This window comes from Lygodium microphyllum, chromosome 18 (genome assembly GCF_053477565.2).
Source record: "Lygodium microphyllum isolate KBCC chromosome 18, Lygodium_microphyllum_v1.1.10, whole genome shotgun sequence".
NCBI classification, from domain to species: Eukaryota; Viridiplantae; Streptophyta; class Polypodiopsida; order Schizaeales; family Lygodiaceae; genus Lygodium; species Lygodium microphyllum.
In genome coordinates this window covers 198,573-225,000 of record NC_141152.1, presented here as the reverse complement: position 1 = coordinate 225,000, position 26,428 = coordinate 198,573, and the positions used below count along the sequence as shown (strand labels likewise).

The 26,428-nt window shown below is 45.6% G+C and overlaps 1 non-coding gene across 1 annotated transcript; it reads left to right on the top strand.

Annotated features, from left to right (window-relative positions):
- The first annotated feature begins 23,796 nt into the window (after positions 1 to 23,796).
- LOC148020485 (small nucleolar RNA SNORD36) lies at positions 23,797 to 23,864 on the top strand. The gene has a single exon (XR_015694808.1). It is a non-coding gene; the product is annotated as a small nucleolar RNA SNORD36 (small nucleolar RNA).
- Positions 23,865 to 26,428: the final 2,564 nt, after the last annotated feature.

Genomic DNA, 26,428 nt, shown 5'->3' with positions numbered 1-26,428 from the left:
CCATCCAAGGCTAAATATGGGCAAGAGACCGATAGCGAACAAGTACCGCGAGGGAAAGATAAAAAGGACTTTGAAAAGAGAGTTAAAAAGTGCTTGAAATTGCTGGGAGGGAAGCGAATGGAGGCCGCGGGTGCGCCCCGATCGAATGTGGAACGGTGCAAACTCACTCCAAAATTCGGCCCCTATCCCTTCCCCCCTCAACACACACCACACCATGTTGCGACGCGCCCCCCCCCATGACATCCCCCCCACCCCCATGACATAACACGACGCGACGTGCCTCCCCCCATGACATCCCCACCCCACCCCCCATGACACGACATGACGCCCCCACTCCCAACAAACCACGACACCATGACACACACACCCACCCACCATGACGCCCCCCCTTCCAACTCACACCACACCATGTCACAATGCGCCCTCCCCCCCACCTCCCCCCCACTCCGAAATTCGGCCCCTCCCCCTTCCCCCCTCAACACAGACCACACCATGTAGCGACACGCCCCCCCCCATGACATCCCCCCCACCCCCCATGACGCGACACGACGCGACGTACCCCCCCCATGACATCCCCTCCATGACACGACATGACGCGATGCGCCCCCCCTCCCATGACATCCCCCCCACCCCCCATGAAACGACACAACGTGACGCGCCCGCCCCCCCATGACATCCCCCCCATGCCCCATGACACGACACGATGCGACGTGCCCCCCCATGACATCCCTCCCCTCCCAACACACACCACACCATGTCGTGACACGCCCTCCCCTCCCCCTCCAAAATTCGGCCCCTCCCCTTCCCCCCTCAACACACACCACACCATGTCGCGACGCGCCCCCCCCCCATGACATCTCCCCCCAAAAGGCATCCCCCCCTCCCCGCCCCCCCGTTGACATGACACGACGCGACGTGCCCCCTCCCCTTAACACACACACCCACCCACCATGATGCCCCCCCCAACACACACCACACCATGTCGCGACCCGCCCTCCCCCCCACCTCCAAAATTTGGCTCCCCCTTCCCCCCTCAACACAGACTACACCATGTCGCGATGCCCCCCCCTCGACATCCCCCCCCACCCCCCATGACACGACACGACGCGATGTGCCCCCCCCATGACAAGACACGACGCGAGGTGCCCCCCCCATGACATCCCCCCCCACCCCCCATGACCCGACACGACACCTCCCCCTCCCAACAAACCACGACACCATGACACACTGTTGAGTGTTGAAATGACTTGTTTTTTGGCTGATTTTTGTTGTTTTTGAGAGCTGAATGGTTGATTTTATGAGATGATTGATTGGTTTGGAAGTGGTTTGAGAGTGTTTTGGATGATATTGATTGTGTTTTGGAATTATGTTTTGGAAGTTCATGATGTTTATCAATGGAGATATGTGGTTCTATGATGTTGTGATAGGTTCTGATTGGTTCTGTATACCTTCTGTTTTGTTCTGTTTTGTTCTGTTTTGTTCTGATTGTCTTCTGTAAGGAGGGATGGAGTATTGATTGATGAAGATTGAGATCTTGTGAAAGTTTATTGAATGGTTTGTGAGAGTTTGGAATGGTTTGAGTATGAGTTATGTGGTTTTGATGACCTTCTGTAACCTTCTGTAGGTCTTCTATAGAGCTTCTGTCTCTGTTCTGTTCTGTTCTATACTGTAGCTGTTCTGGTACTGTTCTGTGACTGTTCTGTATGCTTCTGTATGTGTTCTGATGGATGAGAGTGTAGCTTGGGAAAGTTTTCTAGCCTTGGAAAGAGGTGAATACAAGTGCAAAAGAGCTGAAAGAAGTGAAAGAAGTAGCTGCTGAAGACTCAAGTGAAGACTAGAGTGAAGTGACAGTAGTGAGCTATAAAAGGACACTGTAGTGGCTCTGGTGACTCTTCATATCAGACATACCTCTTGGGAGGGGTATCCACGACCTAAGAAGGATTATTGAGAGTTATTTTGAGAGATTGTAGTGAGGATATGATGTATTATTGATGGAGAGAGAGAGAGAGTCAGAGATAGCCAATTCTACTGAAATAGAGTGATTGTATATTAGAGATTGAGAGAGAAGACTATGAAGATATTGAAGATGAATACTATGTGATGTATTTCCATTCAAAGATGGTGTATTCCTTTTTTTTCCTTGTTCTATTGATGGATTTTGTGAAGATATTGAAGAATATGGTTGATTCTATCAAATCCGTGGGAGATCTACATGATGCTGTATGAAGATTTGTTGTGCCTGGTGTTCTTTTCTTCATTGTGATCATATGAAACATGATAAACAAGCTTGTTGATGTTACAAGATAGATTTTCTTGCAAGAGAATTCCCTTTTCCTTGGTGTTCCTCTTGTGGCTCCATGTTTTTGGTGCGCAGCCGGGGAAACTTGCTATCAACAAGCACCAGAAGAGGCTGAAAATGAAGGAAATGGCATTGCCAAGAAGAGAAGAATTCAATGGATGTTTGTAAAGTTTCTTCTTCCACTGAAGAGTTGGAATTCCTCATAATCAAAGCCACGTTCCACAAGAAGTTCATCCCACAATGGCGGAAACACATCACCATCATGATGCATGCTCTATGTGGTGGACAGTTTCCTCTTCCTGTTGAAGCACCAGAAACTTGCATCTTGGTGGCAAACTGTTTGGGAATAAACTGAAGAGCAGAAACAGAGAGAATGACCATCCATGGAAGATTTGGCATTCATTGAGAAGTTTCCAGACAACATCAAGTGGGAGATTTTGAAGAACCTTCAGGAGTCTTGGTCTGTAGAGGTTCACAAAGACAAGAAGGAAAAGAGTTGGAATTTGTTCGTGGATGCTCAACAGCAAGATACATGGGATGCTTGGTGTACTGATAATCTTATGTTTGTTCAATTAGAAACCCACTGGAAGTTGGTAGACAGAGTGTTTTTCACAACATACACTGTTGAAACTATCAGAAGCTGGCATTACTATGATGATGGCACCACCACAATGCTCAGACATATGCATTTTGACACCTTCAAAACCGAATACCTTCCTCTGTGCAGTGGAATGAAAGCAGAATTCAGGGACGTTGAAAACAAAGAAGTAGAAGAAATGTTGGCAAGAGAGTCCTTCAGAGACTGAAGCCTTCTGTTAACCCTCTATGGAGCACTAACAACATAGTGGAGCCAACCCCCTGATGAATGACACAATAAAGAGGCAAGCGTTAGAACGAGTCCAGAGGTACGTGAGAAGAGAGAAAGCAAAAATCAAGGCTGAGAACGAGCTCGCAGAAGAAGCCGCCTTTGACGCCCTTGCGGAACTCTTTGCAGAAGTCCCAATGGCACATCAAGCCCTTCCTCCTCCTGCTGGAGGTCCACTTCCAAGCCAGATCCGTCCTGGAAATATTGATGACAAGCCAGCGAATGTAGTTCCATTGCCAGTTTTTAAGGGAGAGTACAATGAAGACCCCGATCTTCATGTAGGAGAGTTTATGGTAGCATGTGTGGCTAACAATGCCAGAAATCCTCAGCATTGGTTGGCAATATTCCCCGCCACTTTCAAGGGCGCAGCGTTTCAGTGGTATGAGAGACAAGCAGCATGAACTTTTGGCACATGGGACGACCTGAAGTTGGCCTTCCTCACTAAATTCAGGCGTGAAGGTTTTGAAGAGCGGATGCGAGAGGAATTTATGAACCTAAGTCAGTCCTCTTGAGAAAGAGTAGAAGCTTATGTCTCACGAATGGAATCCATCCTGAAGAGATGGACTAACCATAATCTAGATGATGGCATTCAGAAGGGGGTGTTTCTCAGGGGATTACAACCAGAAGTCCGTAAGTTTGTGGAGCTGCAAAGACCAACCACACTGCAAGCTGCAACAGAAGGTGCAAGACTGTACGATGAAGTGGAAGCTAGATTAGCGATGAATCCAGGAAGAGGAGTCCTACCTCCTCTGATGCCAGGAATGATGTACCCACCAAATGCAGTCCCAGGGACTGTCCCCTACACTTACCAACAGATGCCCCCAGTATCACAGTACAGTGCACCAAATCCACAGTGGCCACAATCCATGCCTCAAATGATGGTGCAACCACAACAACAATGGTCCCAACCAATTTCCTCAATGCCAAATCAACAGCAACAGTGGAATCCTACCAACTGGAGTCAACAGCCAACAGTTCAAACAGGAGCTCTGAATCAGAACCAGAACAGAGATCCCTCCGCACCAACCCAACTGGTTTATGCAGTGATTACAAAGACTCCTCAAAACCCTCCTGCCAGTACCTCCAGAGGAGAAAGCTTGAAGGATTACTTATCCAACTCAGTTGCAAACATCAAAAAGGAGTTGATGGATGTGATTACAGAGCAGCTACAGACGCTGAAAGTGAACACCGCTAGCATATCCAACGTTCCAGGAGCAGGGAGAGATGTGATGCGGTCAAATACTTGGTGTGGTAAGTGTCATCAAGCAGGCCATTTAGCCACTGAATGTACACAAAAACCAACCATTCCTGGAGCCTTCTGTTCCTACTGTTTGCGAAAGAGCCATACAGAGGACATTTGCTCTCTAAAGGAGATGCATGATAGGAGAAGGAAGGAAGAAGACGCAAGATTCAACTTGCTGGAATCCAAAATGACAACACATGATATTGGACCCAAGCCTAGAGAGTTTGGCCCTAATTTCAGACCCAGAAGATTTCCTTCTCAAAGTTACAGAGGAAGACAGTCTGGCGGTGGTCAGAGGACAGAAGTGGAGTGTTATAGATGTGGAGAAAAGTGACACATCTCACCAAATTGTCCAAATCCTAGAAGGTCAGTGGATTACAAGACCTTATGCAGTCAATGCAAAGGAGAAGGCCACACTGCAAAAGACTGTCCAAGCCCAGCCCCAGTGAAAAACAGTGCTACTGATAGTCCAGCCAAGGCCCAAGAGCCTACCTCTAATTTAGTGGAATTGGAAGTTGCTGCCATCACGTGTGCAAAGCATAAGGAACCACCTATCCAGAAAGAAAATAACCCTCCTGCCAGAATAGTGAAGTTCAATCTTCCACTAGAAGAACAGAACAGAATAGAGCCTCACAGTGCCGTACAGAGCCTTTGGGCATTCTCCCATATGTGAAGACTACAGTGGCTGGAAAAGATTATTGGCTAACCTATCTGGTGGTGAAGCCAAACTCTTATGGTACATCCTACCCTCTGTTACTGGGCAGACCATGGCTTTTTGAAGCCCGGATTGGTTCAAAGGAACCTTGACCTGGGGGAGAGGACCCAATAAAGTGGTGCTGAAACTGTATGATTCTCAAAAAGGACATGGATCCACCTCCTTGGAATTATCTTCTGACTCCCCTAATGAGGCTACAGATGGAACATCAACAGACGAAGATGCTGTCAAACAGATCCTTCCCAAGAAAACAGTGGCACGTTCCTTAACAGTGGATACTGTAAGCCAACTTCCAAAAGATGCAAAGCCATTATCAATGGGTGAATACTTCCTGCCTGAACCAGGAATGACTTCTGAAATCACTTCTGATAATGAGATAGAAGCATGGATGTACTGCTCTCGCTGTTACATGGCCATAGTAGAGCCTGAGACAGAGGCAGAAGATGAAATAGAAAATCTGTTCTTCTCTTACAGAGCTCCTACAGAAATAGAGACAGAGACTGAAGCAGAAGCAGAGACAGAGACAGAAGCAGAGACAGAAGCAGAGACAGAAGCAGAAGCAGAAGCAGAGATAGAGACAGAAGAGGATGGATATGATATGGAAGAAGAAGGTTATGAAAGCGAGATGGAAGAGTCTATTTCCTCTGAAGAGGATACATTTGGAGAAGAAGTTCCAGAAGCATCAGAAGCAGACGAGCTCATGATATGGGCCAGAATGGCGATGGTACCATTTGGTCTGGTAAATGGATCTTCTTATATGCAAAATTCTTATAAGTCGTGGGTTAAGAAGAACAAGCCGTCTTTCAGCAGTGGCTCATGCCGTCCTAACCCATCCTTGCCAAAGAAAGATGATGATGATACACCGTGCCAACAAGCACCAGTCCCACAAACCCAACAGAAATCAGAGGGTCCCTGTTATGTGACATTCCTGGATGCGTCATCAGAAGATGAGTCTTCAAGCCAAGAGGTAATTAATTTTGAAACCAAACCCGAAACGGCTCTAATCCCATTCCAACATCTCAAGGTGCAAATTAAGGCTCCACCAAAAGAAGAAGTTGGTTCTAGTGGGACATCAGAAGAGGACACCACTCCCTTGAAGGAGTCGGATCTGTATCCAAAAGCAGTCCATGGGACCTTCATCCGTGAAGTAGAAGGTGAAAGGCAGTTAACTTTTGTGGATGTAGAAGGCACTGAACGCCACTTGAAGGTGGGTAGCAGTCTCCCAGAAGAGGAGTTGTCAACCTTGTACAACTTGTTGAAAGAAAATTTGGACGTGTTTGCATGGTCCTACAAAGACCTAAAGGGGATTGATCCCACAATATGTCAACATCATATTGACTTGGAGCCTGATGCCAAGCCAGTACAGCAATGACAGAGGCGAATGAACCCGAATTATTCCACATTGGTGAAAGCGGAGCTGCTGAAGCTTCTGGAAGCCGAGTTCATCTATCCAGTGGCAAATAGTGAATGGGTTTCACCCATCGTGGTTGTACCCAAGAAGAATGGCAAATTGCGAATATGTGTGGATTTTCGAAAGCTCAATTCCAAGATGAAGAAGGACCACTTTCCTATCCCTTTCACAGACCAACTGTTGGACACAGTGGCAGGACATGAGCTTTATTCCCTTCTGGATGGATTCAGTGGATACAACCAAGTCCAAATCGCAGAAGAAGACCAGTCCAAAACAACCTTCACCACAGAATGGGAGACCTACGCTTACCGAGTAATGTCGTTTGGGCTTTGCAATGCCCCTGCTACTTTCCAATGAGTCATGATGGCCGCATTTCAGAATCATCTGCACGACTTCATTGAGGTATATTTGGATGACTTCTGTGTCTATAGTTTGATCCGTGAACACTGGGAACACCTGGAACAATGCTTTGACCGATGCCGGGAGTATGGGATTTCCCTCAACCCCGACAAATGCATCTTTGGGGTCTCTTCTGGAGTTCTGTTGGGCCACATTGTCTCTGCACAAGGGATATCAACAGACCCTGCAAAGATCGAAAAGATCGCAGCTCTGACCGCACCCACCAACCTCAAATAGTTGAGGGGATTCCTAGGCCATGTGGGTTACTACAGAAGGTTCATAGCCCATTTTGCAAGAAAGGCAACCTCCTTGCATAAGCTTCTGAGGAAAGATGCAGAGTTTACTTGGACGGAAGAATGTGACAAAGCCTTCCACACTCTGAAGCAGTGTCTGATTGAGGCACCCATTCTGCAACCTCCTGATTGGATGAAAGAGTTCCATGTACACACTGATGCATCTATTGAAGGCTTAGGCACAGTCCTATGCCAGAAGGGCTCCTCTAAGCTGGATCAACCCATCTATTATGCAAGCCGAAAAGTCATTGATAGGGAACGGAACTATACAGTGACAGAGCTGGAGTGCTTGGCAATGGTGTTTGCCCTAGAGAAGTTCCGCCACTACCTCCTGTCCACCCACTTTAAATTTTATGTGGATCATGAGGCCCTGTCCTTCTTGATGAACAAGGCTGATCATCTATCGCGTATTATCCCACAAACTGCAGATGAGGAGCAGGATGATCTAGACCTCCCTGATGCTTCCCTATTCTTGGTAGAAACTGCCACTCCCTGGTATGCAGACATTGCCAATCTGCTGGCAACCCAACAGTACCCTCCTGATATCTCTAGGTGGGAAATGAAGAAGCTTATGCTAGAATCAGTCCCCCTACACTCTGCTAGGCAGTGCATTGTACAAGAAAGGCAAAGATGAAGTGCTCAGAAGATGTGTCATAGGAGAAGAGATTGGGATTGTTCTGAAGGCTTGCCATGACGAGCCATGTGGAGGTCACTTTGCAGGAGAAGCCACAGCCAGGAAGGCTCTGCTAGCAGGTTATTGGTGGCCTACCATCCACAAGGATGCCTATGATTACTGTAAAAGATGTGATGCTTGTCAGAGAATGGGGAAACCCACGAAGACAAGTGCCATGCCACTACAACCTATCCTTCCCCTGAAGCCGTTTGAGAAGTGGGGCATTGACTTCGTAGGCCCAATCGACCCTCCCACCAGAAGGAAACAGAACCAATACATCCTCGTATGTACGGATTATGTTACAAAGTGGTGTGAAGCTAAAGCTCTAAGGTGGGACGATGGTAACAGCATGGCCCTGTTCATGTACGAGAATATCATCACCCGTTTTGGCAGTCCCTTAGAGTTGGTAAGTGACAGAGGCACTCATTTCCTTAATAAAGTCATGGAAGAGTTGACAGAGTTGTATAAGATCCGCCATCGCAAGTCCACTCCTTATTACCCTAGAGCCAACGGCCAAGTCGAAGTCACCAATCGCATCCTCTGCTCGATTCTGACAAGAATAATTGCCGCCTATCGTCGTGATTGGGATGATTGACTTACAGAGGCCCTCTGGGCGTACAGAACCTCCCATAAAGCAGCAACAGGACAGACACCCTTCCAGCTGGTGTATGGTACAGAAGCTGTTTTCCCTGTTGAACAGGAATTACCCTCTTTGAGAGTGGCTATCAAAGAGCATTTGGGGGACGATGATTCACTACAACGCCATCTCCTGCACCTGGAATGTTTAGACGAAATTCGTAGGATGGCTCTACAGTGCATGGAAGCCACGCAAGCTTGACGTAGGGCTTACCATGATAGCTTCATCAAGCACAAGGAGTTCAAAGAAGGTGATTTGGTCCTAGCCTATGATTCACGATTTGGCAAGTTTCCTGGCAAGCTTCAATAGCGGTGGATGGGCCCATATAAGGTACTTACCGTCAACCCTAATGGCTATGTCCAAGTGCAGACCGTTGATGCCTCTGATGATCCCTTTCTGATCAATGGATATTGCCTGAAGAAGTACTTCCCTCCTTGGGGATCTTGACAATTATGGTCACTTGATCTTTTCGCTCGTTGGCACGGCACTGTACTTCTTATGATGCTACTTCTGATAGCTTTTTTTCAATCACTCCTGATGAGATGGACGCAACCCTAAGTCCCCTCCACCCTACCTTCCAGCCTTGATCTCTTATCCTCTATTTTCCGCCAGCGACAGTAGCGAGGTTGTTCTTGATACATGGTCTTTCTACCATTCGCTTGTTTAATTCGAAGAGAAGAAAAAAAAAAGAGAAAAAAAAAGAAGAAAAAAAAACATATCGGTCATGGGAGAAAAGGACTTAGGTCCCTGTCATGCCGACCTATTCTTCGAGAAAAGGTGGAAACACCCTCGGAAATAGGGGAAAACAAGAAAAAACAAGAGAAAAAAAAACAAGAAAAAAAATTTGTTATGAGAGAAAAGGAAGCAATTCCCTATCATAGCAGGCCTCGTCCAAGGAACGGTGGTAAACACCCTTGGGCGAGAAGCTGGCTATGAAAAAGGTGGCAACACCCAGCAGTCCAGAAAGTGGATTCATCAATTGACATCCTCAGGTTCCAGTTCCGAAGCTACCTCCCTTGGTACGCTGTGTCCTGGGTCTTTCTACAGAGTGTCTACCTGTCCTCTCGCAGACGACATGTCCTATCTAACACAACGTTCAATTTGATGGCTACCTCCCTCGGTACGCCTCTTCAACAACTGACGACGCGATCTTCATCGACAAACAATCGAGTGACGTGAGCTTTCATCCTAACCGAATGGGGACGTGCGTATGGATTGCCCTCTGTAACTATCAACAACGAGTGAGATAGAGGGTGGGGCGAGAGACCAGTCTTTTCCCTTCAAATCAAATGAGAGGTGAGAAGTGTGAATGAAGTGTTGCACGCATGGGATGGACCTCTCAATGCACAAAGCACGATTTGTTCTTGTGCACTGCACTATAAGGCTCCCTGGCCTTCCTTCTTGCACTGTATGCCGGCACTGGACGGGATGCACAGTTGCACCATCAAATGCGCACAAGACATACAACCTTTGCACAAGTGAACGTGAGGATTACATCAATGGGTTTCAGGACATGGTTACCCTCTGTATCTTTCAACAGAGCGTGAGATAGAGGGTGGGCTGAGTGTAACTGGAGTTTCTTCAATCAATTACCGAGAGGTGAGGATTGAGGGACGTTATGACCTTTGGAGTCAGGTACGTTCCATCAACATAGAACACATCATTCTGTTCTACACACTGCACTACAAGGCTCCCTGGCCTTTCTCCTTGCACCTATGCCAGACGGGTTGGACGCACTGATGCACCATCAATTGTGCACCCTGGCATACTCCCTCTGCACCATTCCTTTGTTGATTCCTCAACCGGGTACGAGATATGGGTTTCCATCATTCTTCCTCGAGTGATATTAGTCATGGGACGAGTGACTGTTCTTTCATTCCATATGAGTGACTGTTCTTTCATTCCATATGAGTGACTGTGAGTTGAGTGCAATATCCCTCATCATCGATAAATTTCCTGCGATTCTTTCTATCAGCTACCTCCCTGGGTGCTGCCACATAGTCCCTGCCATGGCGGACGTGTGCTGGAAGATGCCTTGGTACCTCCAGAAGCCAACAACAACACAGGACGTGCCATCGACACTCAACCTTGCTTCTTGACAAAATGGGCCAAGTTTTTCTAACCCTCCAACTTTGGTTTCTCCGTGACGGTTATGTTTTAAGTGTGGGGAAGTTAGTGGATGGTCTGTGGCATGGTCCTAGGTCCCTGTTGTTCAGTTAACCCTATCCGTTAAGATCTTAAGTGTGGGGACACGTCCCTGCGCGTCTACATTGCATACCCTTCTGCATATGCCTTAACCTGCTCATGCCTCTCTGCCATGACTTGCTTTTACCCTAATGGGGTCCCTTCCCACCCACCCGTTTATGTTGCACCCACCCTTGGGGCTGTTCCCTTGCAGTTTTCCTTCATTCCCTGATTCTGTTGTCCTGCCATGTGAACGCACCCTACGTTCACCGAAGTCCAAATCCAACCTTATAGCCCTGTTCCTCCCTGTGAATTGACCATTTTTCCTTTTTACCTACCCTTGTTTCAGTACACGGATTTTGAGTTATTAGTTTTTGAAGCATTTTTCGCACATTAGCCGGTTTTCCATGTGAACACACTTTTCTTGCTTCGGAACCGTGATCTGATATCATAGCCCTGACAACCACTTTCCCCTTGACATTTTTCCTTTTTACTCTGAGTCATTCCGCTACAAGTTTATCCAATATTAATTTTTCGGTTTTTTACGACTTTTTCGTGCGTCTTTTTGACATTTTTCCATGTGAACCTGCCATGTTTACATTGGAATTCCAATTTGATTTGACAGTCGTGTCCTCCGTGTCTTCCCCTACCTTTTTTCTTTTTCCTCCACCCTCTTTTGACTTTCGAATTTTTACTTATTAATTTTTAAATGAGTTTTTAAGCGTATTTTTGGAGTTTTTCGCATGTGAACCCCTCCTACTTCCACCGGAACTGTGGTTTAACATGATAACCCTATGCCACTCCTTCCTGTGGACCTTTTTCCTTCTTACTGCATGTCATTCCGGCGCACGGTTCATCCGCTATTAATTTTTGATTCCATTTTCGGGTTTTTTTTTTTGGGTTTTTGTTGACATATCGAGCTCCACTCGTGATACGCCAGGGTGACCGTTGTGTATTTATGTCACCGACTTGTCAGTTGCAAATGCGGTTGGTACACCGCCCCTGAATAATAGCTACATGATAGCTATCCTTATCTACTCTAGTTCGTGGCTCAGTTAGTATGCCACCTTAGTTAGTTGAGTTTGGTTTGAGACCCATATCTAGGGTTCTTCTATTTCTTTGTACTTGAGTTCTTTTGGCTTCCACAACTAAGAAGAGGAAAACTGTTTTCAGCCTCCACCCTTGTGTGTATTCCCCCATTGTGCAAGCAAGAAAGCTACAAGTGAGACTCCTTCCTTCTCTCCCACAATCTTGACATGGTATCAGAGCCTTGTTCGTGGTAAGGAGCTCAAGAAAGCAAGCCAAGCTCGCGGTGGTCTAGTAAGAGGAGCAGTGTTGCTTTCATTTTCTGTTTTGGGAGCAAATCTCTGCAGGTAGCACAGCCGGAAATTGCAGGAGTGCATTGTCTCAGGTTGAGACGCCCTTCGCGGTGAAGCAAGAGGGCAGTATATGCTGCGGGCGAGGGCTTTAGCCCTCGGCAACCTTATTTTTTTGATTTGAGGCCATTTCGGGGCCTGTTTTGGAGGCGGAAGTTTTCTGCACGCACTCAGGAAAAGGCCCAGTTTTATGCTGTGCAGCCACTGTTCTACAGGTCGGTGAATAGTTACTGTAAAAATTGCATTGTATGCTTGTGCGCAGAGACATTGGGAGTTACAGAATCATCCCTGTTGCCTGTTGATGCAAAATCGTCACTAGGAAGTGACTGTGTGGTCAAATACCACTTTCGCCAGTTTTACAGATTTTCCCTTGTGAGGGTGAAGCTGTGGTCTTTGCAGTGACAGAATTTTTTGCAGTCTTCTGTAATGGCATCTGATTCTCTTTCACAGATTGTCACTGAAAAGCTTGACAAGAACAACTTCCAAGCATGGAAGTTTAGAATGACGAATTTCCTTATGGGAAAAGGATATTGGGAATTTGTTGCAGGAAATGAAGAAGAACCAGTTCTTCCTGATGTTCCCAATCAACAGCAAATGCAGGCATTTAAAGCATGGCATGAGAGAGCCAGGAAAGTTATGTATTGGTTGTCTATCAGCATTTCAGACTCTATGATTGTGCATATTCAGGATGCAAGTACGCCAAAGGAGGCATGGAATACTTTGTCAAAAATGTATAGCACAAATACGCAAGCCAGGAAAATGCAGCTCAAGCAAGAGTTGCACAATGTGCAAAGAGAAAATATGAGCATCAACGACTACCATATGAAGCTGAAGAAGATTGCAGATGCACTTGCTTTCATTGGGTCACCAGTGGAAGATGATGATTTAGTTTCTGTGACCTTGAATGGTCTAGGAAAGGATTATGCACAGTTTCGGACATCCATTTCAGTTCGTGAAAGATTTCCTGATTTTGAGGAGTTGATTGCTCTTCTAATTTCTGAGGAACAGAGAAATGGTGGTGCATCTTCTTCAGGAGGAACTTCAAAAGAAGCTGTCTTCTACTCAAATGCTGGAAGAGGTAGAGGCAGAAGTAGAGGAGGCCGATTTGGAGGCCGTGGTAGAAATCAGAATATGCAGCAAACTCAAGAAAACCAGTCCTATGGAGGAGGACGTGGTAACTCTAGAGGCAGGGGGAGCCAAAGAGGTCGTGGTGGATGGCAAAGAGGTCAAAATGCAAACAGTAATGTTGAATGCTACTATTGTGGTAAAATGGGTCATATGGCTAAAGACTGCTATAAAAAGCAGAATGACATCATGAATGGAAAACTGCAACAAGGGAATTACGCATCTTCTAGCAGACAGGGTGATGACAAAAATGAGCATTTGTTCATGGTGCAGCACATGAACAATTCTGTGACAAGTGCAGAAGAAAGCAATGATGTATGGTATGTTGACTCAGGTGCATCAAACCACATGATAGGTCATGCAGAATGGATGGAGGATGCAAGGAAAATGGAAAAACCAGGATTTGTGGAGACTGGTGATGATACTGCACATCCTATTGTGCAGATTGGAAAAATTCCCTTGTCTATGCAGGATGGGAAAAAGAAATACCTGTTCGATGTATTTCATGTCCTGAATATCACCAAGAATCTGGTTTCTGTCGGTCAAATGGTTGAGCAGGGCTTGCAGGTCAGATTTAATCCTCATGGATGCTTTGTTGAGGATATGAAAAATAAAGGTCGCTTGATAGCAAAAGAAAAGAAGAAGGGCATAATGTTTACGTTGGATGCAGACATGTCTGAATTGAGTGCAGCAATGTTTGCACATGGGACCGGTGTAGTTGCAGATATTGATATCTGGCATAAACGCATTGGTCATGTTAATGTACAGCGACTTAAATCAATGCAGGCCCAAAATATTGTTGCAGGATTGCCTAAATTCAAGGTTGCAGAAATGCATAAGGTATGTGAAGCCTGTCAGTTTGGAAAACAGGCAAGGAAACCATTTCCTAGACATGTTCAAGAGAGTGAGAAGCCATTGGAATTAATCCACTCTGATATGTGGACTACTAAAGCTGCATCTCTTGGAGGCTGTCATTATTTTGTCACTTTTATTGATGACTATAGCAGAAAAGTTTGGGTGTATTTTATGAAAAAGAAAAGTGAAGTTTTTGGGCATTTCAAAACTCTTAAAGCTATGGCTGAAAAAGAAACAGGTCTGCAAATAAAATGCCTAAGGTCAGATGGAGGGGGAGAGTACCTCTCAAATGAGTTTGCAAAGTTCTTGCAGGAGCATGGCATAAAGAAGCAATATTCATGCAGTTATACCCCACAACAAAATGGAATTGCAGAAAGGAAAAATAGGCATATTGGAGAGGTATCTCATGCCATGCTCAATGAAAAAGACTTGCCAGATTTTTATTGGGCTGAAGCAGTTGCTACAGCAGTCTACATAATGAACAGGACTCCCACTGCAGCAATACATGGAATGACTCCAGAGGAGAGGTATACTGGTAGGAAACCAGATATTTCTCATTTGAAAATTTTTGGTTGCATTGCCTATGTACATGTGCCAGATGAGCTGAGATCCAAGTTGGATCCAAAAGCTGAGAAGTGCATCTTTATTGGTTACTCTCTGCAGCAAAAAGGGTATAGATGCTATAACCCTTCTACTCGTAAGTTTACAGTGAGCAGAGATGTTGTTTTTGATGAGATGAGTAGCTGGTATAAACCAGTAAATGTGATTGATGATGTAGATGCACAAAATGGTAATGTTGCACAGAATTCACAGCATCAGTCACAAAATATTAGTGGACCTGGAGCGTCCTCTAGCAGTGATTCACATTCTTCGCCATGGACAGGCAGATTGAGATCAGGAGAATCTTCTCAAAGTAATGCAGATAGTGGTACGCAGGTATCACGAAAAGGAAAAGAGAAGGTTGATCAGCCCATGTTTGATGTGAATGCAGGTCACTCTTATGTGGATGGTGAATCCAGTGGCTCAGAACAGAGCATTGATGAGTTGGGTATTCCTTCTATTGTTACACTTGGAGTAAGGAAGACCAGGGATGTTTTGAGAGCACCTGGGAGTGAACCCACTTTACGCAGGTCTACCAGAGTTAGGTATCCTGTGGATAGGCTGAAATATGATGGATTTACAGCCATTCACTATGCATATATGGTCAAGGTGATACAGGAACCAGAACCCACTTCTTTTGAGCAAGCCATGGGAAAAGAAAAATGGGAGAAAGCCATGGATGAAGAAATGGATGCCTTGGAAGCAAATGCTACATGGGAATTGGTACCTTTGCCTAAAGGTAAGAATGCAATTGGCTGTAAGTGGGTTTATAAGGTGAAGCACAATGCTGATGGTTCTGTGAACAGATACAAGGCAAGATTAGTAGTCAAGGGGTATGCACAAACATATGGCATTGACTATGAAGAAACATTCAGTCCGGTTGCAAGGATGGCAACCGTAAGAGCAGTCATTGCTATGGCTGCGTCAAAGGGATGGTCTTTACATCAGATGGATGTAAAGAATGCCTTCTTGCATGGTGATTTGCAAGAAGAGGTCTATATGGAGCAGCCACCAGGTTATGTGCATGCTGTTCATCCTGAGTTTGTTTGCAGGTTGAAGAAAGCTTTGTATGGATTGAAGCAAGCACCTAGAGCATGGTCTGACAAGATAGGACAGTATCTTGTCACTATTGGCTTTCAGATTTTCAAGGCAGATTTCTCACTTTATGTGAGAAAAACAGAGAAAGGTATTATGCTACTTGTCATTTATGTTGATGATTTGATTATGACAGGTGACAGTGATGAAGATATCCTTCATGTGAAAATGCTATTGAAGCAGAAGTTTGAGATGAAGGATTTGGGAGAGCTGCGTTATTTCTTGGGCATTGAGGTGATTAGATCACCAAGTGGGATACAGCTCTTGCAGAGGCAGTATGGATTGGACATGCTGTCCAAATATGGGATGACAGGCTGTAAGCCTATTTCAGTTCCTTTGGAGCAGAATGTGAAGCTAAGCGTAGATGCAGGTGAGCTTCTGGAAGACCCTACTATGTACAGACGTATAGTAGGAAGCTTGATTTATATGACTATTACCAGGCCAGATTTGAGCTATGCTGTTGGATTGGTAAGTCAGTTTATGCAGGCTTCAAGGAAACCGCATTTGGATGCAGCTAGACGCATACTCAGGTATGTGAAATCCACATTGCAGTATGGACTATTTTATGAGACTGGGGTTCAGATACAGCTGCATGGATACACTGATGCTGATTGGTCTGGTAGTATTTCTGATAGACGATCTACCAGTGGATATGTGTTCTCTTTTGGGAGTGCTGCAGTCACTTGGAGCAGCAAGAAACAGCCTACAGTTGCCTTGTCGAGCACAGAGGCCGAGTACAGGGGTGCAGCAATGGCTGCATGTGAGGTAGCTTGGTTGCATAAGCTACTTTATGATATGCATCAGTCTACAGATGGGCCAGTTGTCATTTATTGTGACAACATGAGTAGTATACACTTGGCAAATAACCCAGTCTATCATGCTAGAACAAAGCACATGGAGGTGCATTATCACTATGTGCGAGAGAGGGTTTTACTAGGTCTTATTGATCTAGTTTATGTCAGCATAGAGGATCAGGTAGCTGACATATTTACGAAGGCATTGGGCGCAGAGAAACTGCGCAAGTTCAGAGACCTGCTTGGTGTGCAGGAATTGGGATTGAGCTCGAGGGGGAGTGTTGACATATCGAGCTCCACTCGTGATACGCCAGGGTGACCGTTGTGTATTTATGTCTCCGACTTGTCAGTTGCAGATGCGGTTGGTACACCGCCCCTGAATAATAGCTACATGATAGCTATCCTTATCTACTCTAGTTCGTGGCTCAGTTAGTATGCCACCTTAGTTAGTTGAGTTTGGTTTGAGACCCATATCTAGGGTTCTTCTATTTCTTTGTACTTGAGTTCTTTTGGCTTCCACAACTAAGAAGAGGAAAACTGTTTTCAGCCTCCACCCTTGTGTGTATTCCCCCATTGTGCAAGCAAGAAAGCTACAAGTGAGACTCCTTCCGTCTCTCCCACAATCTTGACAGTTTTTCCCACGTGAATGTGTCTTATCTCAATCGAAACTATGTTTTGATGTGCTAAGATTGTCGGGCACGTCTTTTCGCGTAGTTTTCCTTTTTTTTGCACCTCATTCCGATGCACAGATTTTTTTATATTAATTTTTAATTGCATTTTTTTATCCGATTTTTGTGTTTTTTGCACGTGACCGCCCTTTACCCTTCCCGGAACCTCCGTCGCATATTTTTCCTGTCGTCCTGCCCATTTTTTGTTTTTACGCTATTTCGTTTTGACGTCCGGATTGGGAGTTATTCATTTTTTTTATTTTTATGGGTTTTTACGCGCTCCGTCCCGCGCGTGAACGCGCCCTTTTTCAATTTTACGCGTTTTAACGCGCCCCGGTCATGTCCGCGTGCTTCGTCCCCATATCCGGATGCCTTTTCACTCCCGGCCCCGCAAATTTTTTTACCCCCGCCCCACGCATGCGCGCAGGACAGGGGCGTCTCACCTTTCCTTTTTTTTAATTAATTAATTAATTAATTCATTTATTTTTTTAATTTTTTAGGACACCCTCTCCCCCCGACTCTCAACCACCCTCCCCCCTTCTCTCTTCTCTCTCCTCTCTCTCTCTCTCTCTTCTTCTTCTTCTTCTTGTTTTTTTCTCTCTCCCCGTAACCTCCTCCCTCCACCCTCCTCCTTCTGCTTCCCTCCATCCTTCTTTTCCCTCTTTCCTCCTCCCTACACCCTCCTCCTTCTGCGTTCCCTCCCTCCCTCCTACCACCACCATTTCTCCCTCCTTCCTCCTCCCTACACCCTCCTCCTTTTGCGTTCCCTCCCTTCCTCCACCCTCCTCCTCCCTACACCCTCCGCCTTCTTCCCCTTCTCCCTCCCCTCCCTTTACGCCATTCCTCCTCCCCAGCGGGCGCTCCCCCTCTCCCTTCATGACCTCCCTCCCATTACATCGCCACTACGGCCAGGGCTGTCGTCGCCGCCAGCGTTAGTGGCCCGGGCCGTCGCCGTCTCGCCAGGGCCACTTGCCTCCGCCGCCCGCACCTGCTCGTTGCCACATGGACGCCGCTCTTCGCCGCCAGGACGCCGCCGACTCCGCCCTGTGTCACCGCCTGGTCGCCCGCCGCCGACCTACAGAGCCCGCCGCCGGACAAAGTCAAGCGCCGCCAACTCCGCCCGGTGTCGCCACCACGATCGCCGTCGCCGCCATTTTCGACGCCGCCGCCGCCTGGTCGTCCCGCCGCCGCCATTTTCGACGTCGCCGCCACCCCTCTCCTCCTCCCTCCTCCTCCTAGCTCCCTTCAGGTTAGTTACACTAACCTACATGCAGTTTATTAACCTTAATTGGTTAAACCTAACCCCCACCCAACTAACCTAACCTAGGTTAGTTAAATCTAACCCCCCCCCCCCCCCAAGTCAAACTAACCCACCCTAGGTTAGTCTAACCCAACCTAGGTTAGTCTAACCCAACCTAGGTCTACCTAACCCACTGTAGTTAGTTGAACCCCACCCCCTAGTTACACTAACCATAGCATAGTTAGACTAACCTAACCCTAACCCTAACCCTAACCCTACTTAGGTTAACTAACCCCCCTTAGGTTAGTCCCCACCTTACCCTAACTAACCCTAGGTTAGTTAGTCTACCCTAGATTAGCTAGAATCTGCCTTAATCCCCCTAATAACTGACTTTGACTAACCCAGACTAACCTAGTTTCATTTGACTAACCTGACTTGACTTAGTTTGACTTACATGACTTACACAGACTAACAGGACTTAGCTGACTTAATTTGACCTTACTTACCAGACTAAGCTGATTTTCCTGATTTAACTGATTTAATTAATTTATAAATTAATTTCCACTCAATAAAATTTCTAAAAAATTTCTAAAAATTCCCTTCGCTTTTTGCCAATTTTTGGAAATTTGTCAGCTAGAAATTTCCACCCCCAAAATTTTTGAAAATTCAATATTTCCCAATTTATCCCAAAATTCCCAACAAATGTCAAAAATTCATTTAAAATTAGTAAAACATTCTCAAAAAATTCTAATTTTTTTAAAAAAAATTCCACCCACCCCCTTGACATTTTTCCCTTCATTTTTCACTTTGAAATATTTTCATACATGGCACCCATATTTCAAAAAAAAAAAACAAAAACAAATGACACAAATATGACCAACACACAACACTTCACCCTAACAATCTCCATCTTATTTTCATACCCTAAATTGTGGTTATTTCCTCCTTGGCTGAATTTTCATTTTTTCCCTTCATCACATATTCATGTGCTATATATCTTGCTTTTATTATTATTAATATTAAAAAACAAAAACAAAACAACCACAAAAAAAATAAACCCAATCCATACATAATAACAACTTTTAATAATAAAAAAAACCAAAACAAATAAATGAAACCACACTATAAAAATACATTCAAAATCACCAAACCCACTAAGGTGTTGTCTTTATTGTTTCGTCAGTGGTCTTTACTTTTCTTTTACTGGATTCACTTCTGTTGGGGGACTCTTCCGTGCGCATTTAGGCCATTACATACACATCCCTTCCAGGTATTTATTTTATGTGCTTTATTTATTTTCATTTCCCCCTTAATCACACATTAATTGTTAAAATGAACTATTTATTCACCCACAGTTTCCATGCGCATTCGCGCTACACACACCGTATTTTTTTTAATTAAAATAAACCCGCCGTTCACTTAGCACGCGCTACCTGCGCTCCAAAGGCACTTTAATTTTTAATTAAAATGAACCAGCCGTCACAAGAGCACGCGCTCGCAAAAAAGCGCTCCACATCACCTTAATTTGTAATCAATGAACTTGCATTTAGAGACCCAGTCTGGGTATCGAAGTCCGGGATTCGAATTAAAGCACCGTTTTAACCCAATAATTGGTAATTAAATTTATAATAAGGAACCGCCATTTTCTTGCTAAGATTTATCACTTAATAAAAATTCACCCATTCTTAATAATTTCTTAAAATAAACCCTTCATTAAATCATAGTCAAACACTGGTTTATCAACGCTGTAGTCTTGATATGTGTCGGATGTGGTATTGTTTTGGTTTCCTGTCTTTGTTACGGTTCTGGGTACGGTGTGCAGTTTTTTCTTTTATTGCCTGATACGGGGTTTTGGGTGTTTGTCTGATGCATAGCATGAAGCTTTCGGTCGCATATGTCTCAAGGTCATGTCAAATTTTTTCTAGGCTGTGGTTTGCGTGGGGTTATTCGGTCAAGTCACGTTTTATTGTTTTGGTTGTTCTCTTATCCTTGGATTTTTGTCTGTTGCTTTGCAGGCATTCTCCTTGATTGTCTGTGTTTGTGATGTGTGTGTAACCATCTGAATGGGGCCTTCTCATGCTCCTCCCCCTATACAGTATGTCCCATTAGTTAGTAGGGATTACTCTTCCCTACTTACTTTTGAGCCTCTCACGAAGGTGGGACTTGCTGCTTTTGTGGCTACTTCTTTTCCATTGCTTCCCGAGGATCCGTCGTTATGTGATGAGTTTCTGGCCTCCTACAGCAAGAAGACAGGACTAGTCTAGGGAATTTCTATGACTTTGACACCTCGAGGCTTAGGGAAGGCTCTGTCTCTTCCCTCCAAAGGTGAACCTTTTGTGACCAGTCGTCAGCTTTTCTCTAATGAAGAGATTCTGAAGCTGTTGCAAAAGCAGACAAGGGAAATGCTGGATGTAAAGAAGGTGATTAACTCTTCAGGAGTTTCCTTTTCCATGATCACTGATCCTGTATGGAAGATGATTTGTCAGTTTCTCCAGGACAGGTTTATGCCTGCCAAAACGCCATCCCAGTATTTGTCCAAAGAGCTTTTTACAGCTTCCAGGATGGTGTTGAAAGGAGTTGCTATTGATTGGAGCACTTACCTCCTCACTAAAATGGATCAACATTTCATCAAAGTCACTAGGGGTAATGTTACCAATGTCACATATGGATCATATTTGTCTGCCTTCTTAACCTATTCAGGTTTATAGAAGACTGTGCCTCCACCTCCTCCATCCGATCCAGTACTTCCTCCTCCACCTTCAGATGAGTCCGAACCTATTGACATAGAGGATGATAATTCTCTGTCTCCCCTGGTCATACAGTGCAAACGCTTGAAGCGGGTAGCGGATAAAGCTCCTTCAGTACTTCCTTTAGTACCCATCCCTGCTACCTCTGGCAGTGAACTCCCTGGGTATCTCACTTGTAATAACCTGTTCAGAGCACGTCGTGAAGGATCCTTGGAGATATCAGTTCCCTCCCTAAACAGTCTAGTCTCAGGAGATGCAATTCCTTTCCTCTGTAAAGATATTCAAAGTTCCATTGAATTGTCAGTGAGACTGCCTGTGTTCAACAGCTGTACGCATCCTTTTATGAAGAGCTCATGCAGTCTAAGGACCAGTTGCATAAGGCAACATCCGAGTTAGCTTCTCCTAAGGATACCCTAGCAGATTTGTTTAAGCAGATGGAACAACAAACCCAACTGGTTGCCACCCAAAGCGATGAGATCTCTTCTTTGAAGCTCCAGTTACTAGAGGCTCAATCCTAGGTTATTCGCCTTTCAGAGGAAAAGGAGAGGATGTCCAGAGAAGCGCAGGATTTCCAAGCTATCTTAGATGACAAACTTTCAGCTTTACAGATTGCTAATGACACAGTGGCATCCCAAGCCTCCCAAATCAAGCAGTTGCAAGATCAACTGGCAAAGTCACGCTCTGTTCCTCCAAGCCCTAATGTTCCCTTGATTCCTTCTCTCTCACAGCAGGACTTGGTTGCTCTTCAAAGACAGGCTACTTTGTGTCCTCTATTCCAAGATAAAGTGGAAAGATTGCAGTCCAGAATGGACTTGTTATGGTCTACCTTTGAGCAGTTTCAGGAATATGTTCCACCAGACCATTCTTTCTTTGTCCACTACCACTTACAGAAGTTGGTCTTCTACATGAAGCTTTCCACGATGGATTTATCTCTTCCAGAGGATGGATGGAGTGGGGCTTGGTCTGCTGAGTTGTTGACAGAGGTACTAAGGATGGTGTTTGAAGATTATGTCACGCCATATACCATGTTGATGTCATACATGTATCTACGAGGAGACTTGTTAATTCCAAATGAGGTGGATATGGCATGGTATGTGGGGAATGTGGTCTTACAAGTTGTTTTGTATGTCAACCATTTGGAGTTGCACATAGCTGACATGTTCCAGAGTTACTCCTCCAAAGTGGCTGATTGTCATGATAATTCCTGGCATCCCATGATTGATTCTGTGGTCCTGAATCAAAGACAAAACACAGCTCCTACCTCTGCCCAGAGTACTAATCAACTGAGGGTGGATCTCTTAGCCTATCTTTCAAAACATAATCCGTTTGATTCTACCTTCTTTGATGCCTATCATAGATGATCTCTCTTAGGACCTTCTGTTCCTACCCTCCTATATTACCAACAAATGGCTCACCGATATGCTCTATATCTTTCCCTTTGTCAATCTAATTCCACCACTATTTTACCCCTTCTTTTCCAACCTTCATCTTTCCCTCAAATTCCCATTTTTACATACTGTTCCTTTATTGAGGATAGGGTATTTTCCCCTTCTCCACCATGTCCGTCTCCATCCATTCATGTACCCTCCACATTTCCTATTTATCAGTTAACACCCTTCCTTAGTGATTCCCTCCAAATTTCTGCCACTCCTTCTTTAACCTTTTCTTCCTTTTATGATTTTGCCTATCCCTCACTTCATCCACTTTTCCTTATTCCATTACCCTCTCCTAACACTTCTATATCTCAACCACCTCAGTTGGTTAGTGACTGTGACGGGTTTGATAAGGAGATTTCCAGAAGAAGGGGATGGAGTTCGGATGATTCCCTTACAGGACCTCAGATCAATTGGCTAGTAATTCCAAGAGAATGGACAGCCTGCCAGTCAAGCTTATCAGAACTATGTTCATTTTGCTCAGCAGTATTCATAGTTTGTAGATCCTTCAATGAGATGAACTGCTCACTTTGCTTGGTACTTTGCGTATATGCATAGGCACTCTCATAATGATTCCAAGCCTATTCCAAAGTTGTGCATGAATGTCAATGTGAGCATTGATTCCCAGCAGCTGGATATATTGTATTTTCATGCCCTTTGTTTGCCTAGCAGATACCTGGTCCTGTTGGAAAGGATGTGTTGTGTTCAGTTTTTTCAAAATCCTCCCAAAAACTTTGTAAATGAATCCTTGTCTATGGATTGTTTCCGACAACATCAATCTTTCAAGAGGGATCATCTTCATTGATACCTTTCCAATGCATAGTGGATGCTTTTTAATGAAAATCTCTCTTTTTGGAGGAGTCATTCAGATGGTTGTGTTGTATTAGTGTTTGTGTTGTGAGTTAATTTATGTAAATTGAATGTGGTGGTTTCCTATTGGATTGGATTTCGTGTGCGAGCTACATTTTGGAGAATTGTGGTGTTGAGGTCGTGGTTGGAGAGTTGAGACTGATGCTGATGAAGAAGAAGAAAACTATTATATCCTTTACAAATTTGTTGTGATTTCCTAGTTTGATAAGAAGTGTTAATGTACAAAGGGTTTTCCTTTCTTTGTATTTTTATATTAGAAACAGGTTATAAGTTGGGGTCGTGGTGGATGGATTCTTTTTGAAGAGATATTGAAGATCAAAGTTGAGCTTTTCCCTGAACTTATATTCCCTTTTTTTTGGGTCGCGAGGACGCTTCCTTATTAAGTGTGGGGATATATTGAGTGTTGAAATGACTTGTTTTTTGGCTGATTTTTGTTGTTTTTGAGAGCTGAATGGTTGATTTTATGAGATGATTGATTGGTTTGGAAGTGGTTTGAGAGTGTTTTGGATGATATTGATTGTGTTTTGGAATTGTGTTTTGGAAGTTCATGATGTTTATCAGTGGAGATATGTGGTTCTGTGATGTTCTGATAGGTTCTGATTGGTTCTATATATCTTCTGTTTTGTTCTGTTTTGTTCTGATTGTCTTCTGTAAGGAGGGATGGAGTATTGATTGATGAAGATTGAGATCTTGTGAAAGTTTATTGAATGGTTTGTGAGAGTTTGGAATGGTTTGAGTATGAGTTATGTGGTTTTGATGACCTTCTGTAACCTTCTGTAGGTCTTCTGTAGAGCTTCTGTCTCTGTTCTGTTCTGTTCTGTACTGTAGTTGTTCTGGTACTGTTCTGTATGCTTATGTATGTGTTCTGATGGATGAGAGTGTAGCTTGGGAAAGTTTTCTAGCCTTGGAAAGAGGTGAATACAAGTGCAAAAGAGCTGAAAGAAGTGAAAGAAGTAGCTGCTGAAGACTCAAGTGAAGACTAGAGTGAAGTGACAGTAGTGAGCTATGAAAGGACATTGTAGTGGCTCTGGTGACTCTTCATATCACACATACCTCTTGGGAGGGGTATCCACGACCTAAGAAGGATTATTGAGAGTGATTTTGAGAGATTGTAGTGAGGATATGATGTATTATTGATGGAGAGAGAGAGAGAGAGTCAGAGATAGCCAATTCTACTGAAATAGAGTGATTGTATATGAGAGATTGAGAGAGAAGACTATGAAGATATTGAAGATGAATACTATGTTATGTATTTCCATTCAAAGATGGTGTATTCCTTTGTTTTCTTTGTTCTATTGATGGATTTTGTGAAGATATTGAAGAATATGGTTGATTCTATCAAATCCGTGGGAGATCTACATGATGCTGTATGAAGATTTGTTGTGCCTGGTGTTCTTTTCTTCATTGTGATCATATGAAACATGATAAATATGAAACATGATAAACAAGCTTGTTGATGTTGCAAGATAGATTTTTTTGCAAGAGAATTCCATTTTCCTTGGTGTTCCTCTTGGGGCTCCACACACACACCCACCCACCATGACGCCCCCCCTCCCAACACACACCACACCATGTCGCGATGCGCCCTCCCCCCCACCTCCAAAATTTTGCCCCACTTCCCCCCACCTCCCCCCCACACCGAAACTCGGCCCCTCCCCCTTCCCCCCTCAACACACACCACACCATGTCACGACACACCCCCCATGACATCCCCCCCACCCCCCATGACATGACACGACGCGATGCGCTCCCCCCATGACATCCCCCCCACCCCCATGACACAACACGACGCGACGCGCCCCCCCATGACATCCCCCCCCAGCCCCCATGACACGACACGACGCGACGTGCCCCTCCCATGACATCCCTCTCCCCCCGCCCCATGACATGACACGATGCGACGTGCCCCCTCCCCTTAACACACACACCCACGCACCATGATGCCCCCCCCTCCCAACACACACCACACCATGTCGCGAAGTGCCCTCCCCTCCCCCTTCAAAATTCGCCCCCCCCTTCAACCCTCAACACACACCACACCATGTCACGACGCGCCCTCCCCCCCACCTCCAAAATTCGGCCCCATTTCCCCCCACCTTCCCCCCACTCCAAAATTTGGCCCCTCCCCCTTTCCCCCTCAACACACACCACACCATGTCGCGACACGCCCCCCCCCCATGACACGACACGACGTGACGTGCCCCCCCCATGACACGACACAATGCGATGCGCCCCCCCCATGACATCCCCCCCACACCCCATGACACGGCACGATGCCCCCCTCCCAAGAAACCACGACACCATGACACACACACCCACCCACCATGATGCCCCCCCCCTCCCAACACACACCATACCATGTCGCGACGCGCCCTCCCCCCACCTCGAAATTCGGCCCCACTTCCCCCCACCTCCCCCCCACTCTGAAATTCGGCCCCTCCCCCTTCCCCCCTCAACACACACCACATCATGTCGCAACACGCCCCCGCATGACATCCCCCCCACCCCCATAACACGACACGACGCGACGCGCACCCCCCGCCATGACATCCCCCCCCATGACACAACACGATGCGACGCACCCCTCCCCCATGACATCCCTCCCACCCCCCATGACACGAAAGGACGTGATGCGCCTCCCCCCTCCCAACACACACCACACCATGTCGCGACGTGCCCCCCCCTCCCCCTCCAAAATTCGGCCCCTCCCCGTCCCCCCTCAACACACACCACACCATGTCGCGACGCGCCTTCCCCCCCCATGACATCTCCCCCCCCAATGACATCCCCCCCTCCTCGCCCCCCCCATGACATGACACGACATGACGTGCCCCCCTCCCCTTAACACACACACCCACCCACCATGACGCCCCCCCCAACACACACCACACCATGTCGCAACGCGC